We start from the raw sequence: 11,587 nt of genomic DNA, 5'->3' as shown, positions 1-11,587 counted from the left end.
TTTCATCCTTCTGCTCTAGTGCTTCCAGAGAATCCTTTAAAATTTGATACGGTTCGTCAGTTACTAATGAACCAGCCAACAACAGTAAGTATTTTCGGGAGTTCAGCTACAAACATTTTGAGTTTCCTTCCAGAGCCAGATTTTTTGGCTTTATTACGATTCATTTTTTTGTTCATAAAAGTTATTCCATTCTATGGTTCCAGACTAATAAAGAATTTTATAGTAAGTTGAATGTAAAAACAGTCACAGATTGCAGATCTGAAATTTATTAATTACGCGTTTCGCTCGGGCAGTGATTCACCAGATAACGTTAAAATTAATGCCGGGGTACATGTCACGTTAAGATTAGGGCCAACAGCGTATGTCACATCGAAAGGGAAACCAGAACGGAATGTACATAGGGTTGACGACAAAAGCAGTCATTGCAACAGAGAATACGACCACGCTACATGTGTGTACACGGCCCCCATACAGGGCGGCGTCGCCGCTCCTTCCGCTCTGTTAAATGACACACATGTTGATATTATTTCACATATGCAATGAACAACATAAAATTGGAATTATGTTTTCTTTTCTAAGAACTTCCTATTCGTCTCAGAGTAAGCAATGTGATAAGCAGTGTAACGTTTTAGTTTAAATGTATGCAATAAGAAGTAAATAGATAATTTTTATCCATTTGATACTCACGCTTCAGTCCTGTTAAAAACATGACAAAATCTGTCGTACTCATGCTCACATTTCCAAATTAGTGACATTACATTCTCTATACAGACCAACAGAATATCCCGGAAAAGACATTTCTGTTGTTTCGCATTTATTGTGGAATTAGACTGGTTCAACACCACAACACTAGATACATGCTCAAAACTGACGTGATTACCACCATTACTTACAGTTTTCACAATGTACATCCTCAGTTCGGAGATCGTTGCACATATACAATATCGCAGAGCGAAACCCTACTAAGATCCGCCATGCAACAGTCCTTACTGCTATCATCGGTCAGCTGCTGTTAGGGAAACCCTTTTTCTCGTTTTTGTTTTATACGCATTTGTCTTTTCCTCCTCTGTGTTGTCACAAAGTTTTACGCAATTACATTTATGTTGAGTGGAACTGCGTTTCGTTGTGCCGTGCAGTCCGTACAACTTCTATTGATCACCGCCATTCATATATATAAAGCCACGAAACCGCTACTGATGATGCTTAATAAATAAAAAACTCTCGTATGTAGGCAAGCGAAAGTCTTTTTATGAAGCCGATGAGGCGATCTTCAGATACTACAGTGAAAACTTAATAAAGTTCTAGTTTAAATAAATTCAACACGAAACAGAGTAATGGATTTTACTCTTTAATACTGGCGTTTAAGTTCTTTTAAAACCAGATTAACAATGCTGCATTCTCTGGGAACTGATAAGTAACATCGATGACACACATGGCATCTTTGAGGACTTATGACGTTAAATGATCGCTGTACTGAAAAACTATAGGAATACAGTGATAGAGAGGAGGAAGAACAGAGAGGGAACGAGAGAAAAAAATCTGTAAACTTTTCTTTGCACGGATTCTAGTGGCATTACAGTACGCCTGAAAATATGTTGTTACTCACAGCAGTTAAAGATACTCCGTTTTACTTTCTTATAACAGACCCTACAGAGAATGTTGTTAGTTGTTTTCTTCACGCATAAGAGTATAACTTTAGTCCTTCTCATTGGAATTCGCGACCAATCTCTTTTTCATTTTGATTTTTGTTCCTAAAGCAAAGCTTAAGATGTCTCAGTTGAAGAAAGTTCGGCAATTCGGTCTACATCAGTGGGATGTTCGTAATAATTCCCTCCATTTTCTCCTTAGGTATGCGGTTTACCCATTAAATTAAATAGATATGCGTTCTTGAGAACGAAGCAGTCAGTTATTTCTATCAGATGTAAAAGTGTTTCTTCGGACATTACGAAGCAAAAAAACCATACACCAGGAAAGCTTTTATTGAACATGATCTAGGGTCTCTTGATTCTGTTGTGAAAATGCGTAGATGGACGAAATTTGATGATTACTATAGCCATGGATTATATCGCTTCACCCGTATTTCAAACTTCTTCCGTGGTTACCCCCTCGTTCGGGGTCGCTACTCGGAGTTCCTAAAGGGGCACTAATACGTTTCTTCTTTATCAGTGGAGAGAGTAATTATGAAACAATACAGGTCACATTCCCTATGAGCCAGCCGGAGTGGTCGAGCGGTTCTAGGCGCTACAGTCTGGAGCCGAGCAACCGCTACGGTCGCAGGTTCGAATCCTGCCTCGGGCATGGATGTGTGTGATGTCCTTAGGTTAGCTTGGTTTAATTCGTTCTAAGTTCTAGGCGACTGATGACCTCAGAAGTTAAGTCGCATAGTGCTCAGAGCCATTTTGAACCATTCCCTATGAACACACACTGTTTGTCTTTAAATCTGAGGTTTCAGCTGCCATCTGCATCCTCATGCCGGTATTCATTACAGTTTCTTCTGCATTTCAGAGCAGATTCCTTAAATTTGAGTGACTTATCTCCCTGCTGAAACTGTGGGAGCGCATATCTGAGATGTGCTATAGAAGGTGGCCACCTCTGCACTCTTCTACAACCATCACTAGGCGTCAGACACAACTGATACAGGGTCCATTCCAGTTGTTCTGTTGTTCACTTTATTCGTTCGCCACGGTGTTTGAGGAGGTTTGTCCTGTTAATTAGCACCCTGTCCATTATGTTCAAAACGTTTTCAATTGTGCGACCTCGCAGACCAAGGTGGTGTTTGGTGAGTACAAGACAAGCAGTAGAAACCCTAGCCGTGTGTGGGCGACATTAACTTTCTGAAATGTAAGCCCATGACGGCTTGTCACGAAAGGCAACAAAACAGGTCGTAGAATATCTCCGCTGTGGAACGGGAATAGGACTGTTAAATTCAGAAGAGAGAGCGGGTGGGTAGAAAGAGTACATTGAAGGCCTCGAGGCGGTGGAAGTCTTGTCTGATGAAGTGACAAAAGAAGAAACAAGAGCCAACAGGAAGAGATAGAGGATCCACTATTACAGTCAGAATTTAAAAAGGCCTTCGACGACTTAACATCCAATAAGGCAGAAGGGATAGATAACATTCCATCGGAATTTCTAAAATCATTTTAGGAAATGACAACAAAACTACTATCACAGTGGTGTGTAGAACGTATGACACACGCGATATACCATCACACTTTCGAAGAAACATAATCCACACAGTCCAAAGACAGCAGGAGCCGACTAGTGCGATAATAATAGCACAATCAGCTTAACAGCTCATATATCCAAAACTGCTGGCAAGAATAATATACAAAGGAATGGAAAAGAAAATTAAGAATGTGTTACAAGACGGTCAGATTGGCTTTAGCAAAGGTAAAAGCGTTAGAGAGGCAATTCTGAAATTGCGGTTGATAATAGAAGCAAGACTGAAAATAAATTGAGAGGCGTTCATAGGCTTTGTCGAGCTGGAATATGCGTTCGACACGTAGAATGGTGCAAAATTTTAGAAAATCTAGGAAGAATAAGACTATAAGAGTGGAAGACCAAGGACGAAGTGCTCATATTAAAAAGGGCGTAAATCAGGAGTGTAGCCCTGCTGTTCAATCTACACATCGAGGAAGCAGTGACAGAAATAAAATAAATGTTCACGGGGGGCGGGATGTAAAATTGTGGATAGACCGATATCAGTGCAAAGTTTCGGTGATGACATTGCTATGCTGAACGACGGTGAAGAAGAATTACAGGACGTGTTGAAGTGACCAGTGTAATGGGTGCAAAACATTGATTGAGAGTGAATCGAAGAAGAATGCAAACATCTTCATCTCAGAGTAGTACTTGCAACCTTTGTCCTCAATTATTTGCTGGATGTATTCCAATCTTTGCCTTCCTGTGCAGTTTTTACTCCCTACTGCTTCCTCTAGTACCATGGAAGTCATTCCTTCATGTCTTAACAGATTTTCTATCATCGTGTCCCTTCTCCTTGACAGTGTATTCCTTTTGGTCTCCGATTCCGCGCAGAAACCCTTCATTCCTTACCTGATCAGTCCACCTAATTTCCATCATTCCTCTTCTGCTCCGGCTGCTCTTCTGCTCCGGCTTTCCCACAGTCCATGTTGCACTTCCATACAATGCTGTGCTCTAAATTCACATTCTCATAAATTCATTTCTCAAATTAAGGCCTATGACTGACACTTGTAAACTTCTCTTGGGCAGAAAAATCCTTTTTGCCAGTGGTAGTCTGGTTTGATGTCCTCCTTATTCCGTCCGTCAATGGTTATTTTGCTCCCTAGGTAGCAGAATTCCTTAACTTCCTCTACTTCGTGACCATCAATCCTGATGTTAAGTTTATCGCTGTTCTCATTTCTGCTACTTCTCATTACCTTCGTCTTTCTTCGATTTACTGTCAATCCATACTCTGTACTCATTAGACTGTTCATTCCATTCATCATATCTTGCAATTCTTCTTCACTTTCTCTCAGGACAGCGATGACATCAACGAATTGTATCATCGATAAACTTGAATATTACTTCCACTCCCGGATCTTCCTTTTATTTCCATCATTGCCTCTTTGATGTAGAGATCGAACCGTAGGGGCGAAAGACTACATCCCTGTCTTACACCCATTTTACTCCGATCTCTTCGGTTTTGGTTGTCCATCCTTACTTTTCCCTCTTGGCTCTTGTACATATTGTATATTCCAGTCTCTCCCTATAGCTTACCCCAAATTTTCTCAGAATTTCGAACATCTTGCACCATTTTACATTGTCGAATACCTTTTCCGGGGCGAGAAATCGTATTAACGTGTCTTGATTTTTCCTTAGGTTCGCTTCCATTATCAACCACAAAGTCATAATTCTCGCACTTGACAGCTCTTGCAGTCTTCGGAATTATGTGGATGACATTTTCCCGAAAGTCTGATTGTATGTCGCCAGACTCATGCATTCTACTCACCAACTTGAACAGTCGTTTCGTTGCCATTTCCCACAATGATTTCAGAAATTCTGGTGGAATGTTGCCTTTTTTGATACTAAGACCTCCAACGCACTTTCAAATTTTGATTCTAACACTGGAACTCCCATCACTCTAAATAGACTTCTGTTTTTTCTTCTATCATTTCCCACAACGCTTTCAGAAATTCTGGTGGAATGTTATCTGCCATTTTTGATACTAAGACCTCCAAAGCTCTTTTAAATTTTGGTTCTAATACTGGAACTCCTATCTCTTCTACATAGACTTCAGTTTTTTCTTCTATCAGACAAATGTTCCGCCTCATAGAGTGCTTTAATTGACTCTTTGCATGTATCAGCTCTCTCTTCTGCATTTACCAGCGGAATTCTCGTTGCACTCTTAATGTTACCACACTTTCTTTCAATTATCAAAGGTTGTTTTAACTATCCTGCTGAATCAGTCCTTCCAAAAATAGTTCAAATTGCACTATGGGAATTAACATCTATGGTCATCAGTCCCCTAGAACTTAGAACTACTTAAACCTAACTTACCTAAGGACATCACACAACACCCAGTCATCACAAGGCAGAGAAAATCCCTGATCCCGCCGGGAATCGAACGCTTGATCGCGGGCGTGGGAAGCGAAAATCAGTCCTTCCCACAGTCATTTCTTCTTTGATTTCTTCACATTTTTAATGCAGCCATTTTGTGTTAGTTTCCCTACACATCCTGTTTATCTCATTCGTCAGTGACTTGTATTTCTGTATTCCTGAATTTCCCTGAACATTTTTGTACTTCCTTCTTTCGTCGATCAACTGAAGTATTTCTTATGTTGCCCATTGTTTCTTCTCAATTACCTCCTTTGTACCTATTTTTATTCTTTCCAACTTCCGTTATTGCTGTTTTTAGAAATGTCCATTCCTCTTCAACTGCACTGCCTACTGAACTACTCCTTCTTGCTGAATGTATAACCTTAGAGAACTTCAAGCGTGTCTCATCATTCTTTAGCACCTTCGTATGTCATTTCTTTGCTTATTGATTCTTCGTGACTAATCTCTTAAACTTGAGCCCACTCTCCATCTCTATTAAATTGTGATCTGAGCCTATATCTGCTCCTGGGTACGCCTTGCAATCCAGTCTCTGATTTCGGAATCTCTGCCTGACTATGACGTAATCTAATTGAAATCTTCCTGTAACACTCGGCCTTTTACAAGTATACCTCCTACTCTTGTGATTCTTGAATGGGGTATTCGCTATTACTATCTGAAACTTGTTACAGAACTCAATTAGTCTTTCTCCTCTTTCATTACTTGTCCCAAGCCCATGTTCTCCAGTGATCTCTTCTTTTGCTGCTTCCCTTACAGGCGCATTCCAGTCACTCAGTTATATCCTCATACACTTCCTCTATATCATCATCTTCAGCTTGCGATATCGGCATGTACACCTGAACTATCATTGTCGGTGTTGGTTTGCCGTCGCTTCTGATAAAAACAATCCTGTGACTGAACTGTTCATAGTAACACACTGTTCGCCCTTCGTTGCTGTTCATAACGAATCGTACCCCCGTTGTGCAGTTTACTGCTGCTGTTGATATTACCCTACACTCATCTGACCAGAAATTCTTGTCCTCTTTCCATTTCACTTCACTGATCAATACTATAGCTAGGTTGAGCCTTTGCACTTCCTAGCTTTTACCTTCCCTACCACGCCCAAGGCTCTGAAATTCCACGCCCAGACCCGTAGCATATTATCCTTTGTTACGTGAGGTTACTTCAAAATCTTTTGCCAATGGAGAGATCTTCGTGACACTCTTCAGTTATAGGCCACATGTCCTGTGGATACTCGTTATGTGCCTTTAATGCAGTGGCTTTCATTGCTATCTGATCCTCATGCCGTTGATCATTGCTGATTCTGGCGCCTTCAGTGGCAGTGGACTGAATCTCCGTCCGCTCTTCCCCCTCTTTGACAAAGGCGTTGACTGAATGAGGGCGACTTCTTATGCCGGAAGTCTTCGACCGTCAGTACTAACTGTTAATCAAAATATAGGCGGGGCCTGTTCCGAACTCGGGACTGATGGCACTTTCATTAGTAATCAAAGACATTACCCCATTATTTTTTTCTTCTTTCCTCATGATCTCATTTTGTTCGTCAATCTTCCTTACATTTTTTCGGGGCGGACATCCCGTAACACCCGCTCAGTTCCGTTGTTGATCCAGTCACTCCTTTTTTTATTATAGTGGGCAGCTAACGCTCTGACCGAACACGCTGAGCTACAGTGCCGGTGCACCTAGAGTACCCTTGCTACCCAGTCATGAAAATAACCCATGATTTATGGAGCAAGGAGGATATAAAAGACACAATTGCAGTGTCAAAAAGGGCACTCGTGGGCAAGAGACATCTACTAATATCGGGCTTAGTCTCTAATTTGGGGAAGAGATTTCTGAGATTGTACGTTTGGAGCACAGCACAGCATTATATTGTAGTGAAACATGGAATTTGGGAAAACTGTAACAGAAGACAGTCGAAGCCTTTCAGATGTGATTCTACAGAAGAATTTTGTAAATCAATTGGACTGATAATGTAATGAACGAGGAGTTTCTCCGCAGACTCGACGAGGAAAGGAGAAATGGTAGCACTGACAAGAAGAAGGGGGAGAATGGTAGGACATTTGCTAAGATGTCAGGGAATAACTTGTATGGTACTAGAGGGAGCTGTAGAGGATAAAAACTCTAGAGGAAGACACATGGGAATAGATCCGGTAATAACTGATGATGCTGGTTGCAACTGCTACTCTGAGATAAAAACGTTGCCACAGGAGGAAAATTTATGGTGGGCCACATCAATCCAGTCAGAAATCTTACGACTCAGAAAAATAAAACAGTTCTTCAGGAGAACATCCAACAACTGTTAATCAATGCCAAGCCGAATAAGTGCATCCATAAGGGCCACATGTTACTGAGTTGCTCAATTTATGAACCTCTTACACTCGAACAAATAATCCAGCTTTTTTAAAATTTAATCGTATGTTTGTGCCTACATGTGCATCACATCTATCCTGTTCGGCAATTCCTTCGCGACCCTTCGTTTATTTTATCTTAGAGTGTGTTACGAAATGGATTCCGACTTAGTGAACACATATTGATGTCAGCTGTTTGTGACGTATGAAAATTTGTTACGGATTGGGACTCTAACTCGTATTTCCTGCTTTTCACGCGCCGTCTTGTTAACCAATGCGGCTAATAGTACACGCCATCAGAACCTCCAAATGTTACGTTGTCCACTAACATTTTGTGATTACCATTCAGATAGAGACAAACATTTTTTATCGTGGTTTTAGGGTGCCAGATTTTCATGCGACACACACAGCTGACATCCACAGGCATTCGCCAAATGCGAATCCATTTCGTGATATTTACGACAGTTGTGTATTTGTATGTTCCCTCGTGGCTGAACGACATTGTAACGTAAAGGTACACTGTTTAATCACAAACACTGTAGTCATCAGTGATATATCTGTGCCTTGACGAGCGAAAATGACGATAATAATTTATTTTTCTTTGAATGTGGGGGAATCACGAAATGTGCGAGCACAACGGCTGGACCGCGTGACATAAGGAGGTCCTGGCGACGGGGTTGGATAGACGACGTGATTGACACAGTATCACGCGAAAAGTGAAAAATGAGGAGTTCGACTCCCAGTAATGCACAAATATTCGTATTTCAAAAACAGATGACGTCAATACGTATTCGCTAAATGTGAATGAGTTTCGTGATATTTCTGATCTCAGCTGGTCGCCAAGAAGTTTCACAATGGAGACTTGATCTTAAGCTCCGCGGTTCCGTGTCGATGGCAGCACTCAATTCCACTGGGTACTAACGTGCCACAAATAGCAAGTAGCTGCCAGCATTGGAGTTGTTAATCACGGGAGACAGCCATGAGAAGGATTCTCAACGGACTGTGTATCACGACTGTGGTTGGATATTCGATGACGTAGCTGTGGAGCACGTCAATTTGTTGGACAACTGTCCGCCGTGGCATTTCTTCTTGCTGCAAAGCACGCGCGGTGTAGCCTCCTGGTATTAGGCGCCTTGCCACAGTTCACGTGGCTCCCCCGTCCGAGGTCGAGTCCGCCATCGGGCATGGGTGTGTGTGTCGTCCACAGCGTAAGTTAGTTATATTGGATGAAGTAGTTCGTAAGCCTACGGACCGATGACCTAAGTAGTTCGGTCCCATAGGAACATACCACCTAACGTACTCGCTGCAAAGCGACCTTGCGGGTGCAGTGAAAGCTTTGTATCGAACTTCCAGTCATGTCAACAAGCTGAACACTGTACACAAGTCGCATGGTTTGATTCAGCGAGCTCAGTTGAACATGGCGGAGAATGAAGCTTTATTTTTACGTTCTTTACACCACCGAGGGCAACGGCCTTGCCGCAGTGGATATACCGGTTCCCGTGAGATCACCAAAGTTAAGCGCTGTCGGGCGTGGTCGGCACTTGGATGGGTGACCATCCAGGCGCCGTGCGCTGTTGCCATTTATGGGGGTGCACTCAGCCTCGTGATGCCAATTCAGGAGCTACTCGACGGAATATTAGCGGCTTCGGTCAAGAATACCATCATAACGGCCGGGAGAGCGGTGTGCTGACCCCACGCCCCTCCTATCCGCATTATCCACTGAGGATGGCACGGCGGTCGCATGGCCCCGGTAGGTCACTCGTAGCCTGAAGACGGAGTGCTTCTTTTACACCAACGGCTTTCCGTCCATCTTCATCTGTACTCCGAAAACCACCACCCGATGTATGGCAGAACGTTAAGAAATGGCTCTGAGCACTATGGGACTTAACAACTATGGTCATCACTACCCTAGGACTTAGAACTAATTAAACCTAACTAACCTAAGGACAGCACACAACACCCAGTCATCACGAGGCATGGCAGAACGTATTTTCGGTTTACAGTCATCCCTCCACAAATGGCGGATGGGAAGAACGCTTGTCAATAAAAATCGGTATACCTTCTAAAGTCATTGATTTTTACGTCGTGCTTATTTGGCGAGACGAATGTGGGAGGAAGCAGTATGTTGCCCGTCACTTCATGGAACGCACCCTTTAGGAATTTCAACTGAAAACCTATCCATGATATAATTTACAGCGCTACTGTCACCGCGTTTACCACTGTTGTTGAGTATGTCCGCAATGTTAGGTGTCACATTTACTAGACGATTCCGTGACGATATCTGCTCTTAATTTACTGCGTCTCTTGTTAACTGCCCAATCACACTAATGTAACCACCACCTACGTTCAACATCGAGGTACAATAATTGCTCACAGACGGCAGGTTGCACCACTGGCAGTGGAGGGTAAATAAAGCGTGTCTTGGGGAGCGGAGAACACAGCAGTCGTAACGCGGAAAAGGAGCGATATACCTCACTTCCAAAAGGACCTGATAATCTGCTTTCCGGCCAATGGTGGAAGCATAATTGCTGAATGTGCAAACTGTTCTCTTGCCCCCTCGTTAAAGTATACCGTGCGTTACCAAGTAACATTATCTACAACCGGCGCCGAGGCAACAGTTCTGCACCACCGGCCCTAGATGCCAGACGCGAACGACGACTTGGCAGGTGTGTACTGGCGAATAGACGTGCCGCCGTTGTACGACTGATGGCACGGATACAATGGGCTATTAAATGTGTCCCCTGAATTACCGTTCAGCGGACGCTGTTGCTTATGGTCAGTAGATACCTAGTTCATTCAGCCATGCTGATTGGTGTTCATGAGCGAAGAAGGCTGGATTTTTCGCCTCAATGCCGCAACTGGACGTCAACTGAGTTGCTACAGGTAGCCTTCTCAGATGAGTCACTTTTATGCTCCATCGTAGAAGTGGACGTTGGTGCGTACAGCGTGAAAAGTCTGATAGCAAACAACCTGCACCAGTTGGAATCGTCCAGGCCGCAGGAGGGAATGTTTTCGTAGCATTCTAGAAAGACATGATGGATGGATCTATACTTGGGGACCACGTACACCTCTGTATGTAGTTTGTTTAGCTTGGGCACGGTGGCATCTAGCAACAGAAAAATGCAACGTGTCACATAGCTCGGAATGCACGAACGTCGTTCGAAGAACACCACGCTGATTGTCCCGTGCTCCCCCGCCACCAAACTCCCCAGATTTGAACTCAGTGGAGACTCTGTGGGACCGCATCCTTCGGGCTGTTCACACCTTTCATTCTCAACCGAGGAACTTAGCTCAACTGGCCACGGTACTGGAACCGGCGCGACCGCACATCTCCGTCGGTACCTTCTACAATCTGAAAGACTCTCTTTCTGCAGGTCTGGCAGCTGGCCGCGTTATTCAGGCCTTTGACGATTTTGTCACTCAATACGACTCAATAGCTTATTACTGCAACCACGTGTTAGTCTATCCAGGTAAGCGTCCCAGACAGGTAAGTTATTTACGTTACTGGTCATTAAAATTGCTACACCAAGAAGAAATGCAGATGATAAACGGGTATTCATTGGAGAAATATATTATACTAGAACTGACATGTGATTACATTTTCACGTTATTTGGGAGGATAGATCCTGAGAAATCAGTACCCAGAACAACCACCTCTGGCCGTG

At 43.0% G+C, this 11,587-nt stretch overlaps 1 pseudogene; it reads left to right on the top strand.

Annotated features, from left to right (window-relative positions):
• The first annotated feature begins 9,385 nt into the window (after positions 1 to 9,385).
• Positions 9,386 to 9,502, top strand: LOC126337279 (5S ribosomal RNA; annotated as a pseudogene).
• Positions 9,503 to 11,587: the final 2,085 nt, after the last annotated feature.

The sequence above is a fragment of the Schistocerca gregaria genome, chromosome 2, assembly GCF_023897955.1.
Source record: "Schistocerca gregaria isolate iqSchGreg1 chromosome 2, iqSchGreg1.2, whole genome shotgun sequence".
Taxonomy (NCBI): Eukaryota; Metazoa; Arthropoda; class Insecta; order Orthoptera; family Acrididae; genus Schistocerca; species Schistocerca gregaria.
Note: the sequence above shows the minus strand (reverse complement) of the source record. Positions and strands in the feature narration are given on the sequence as shown.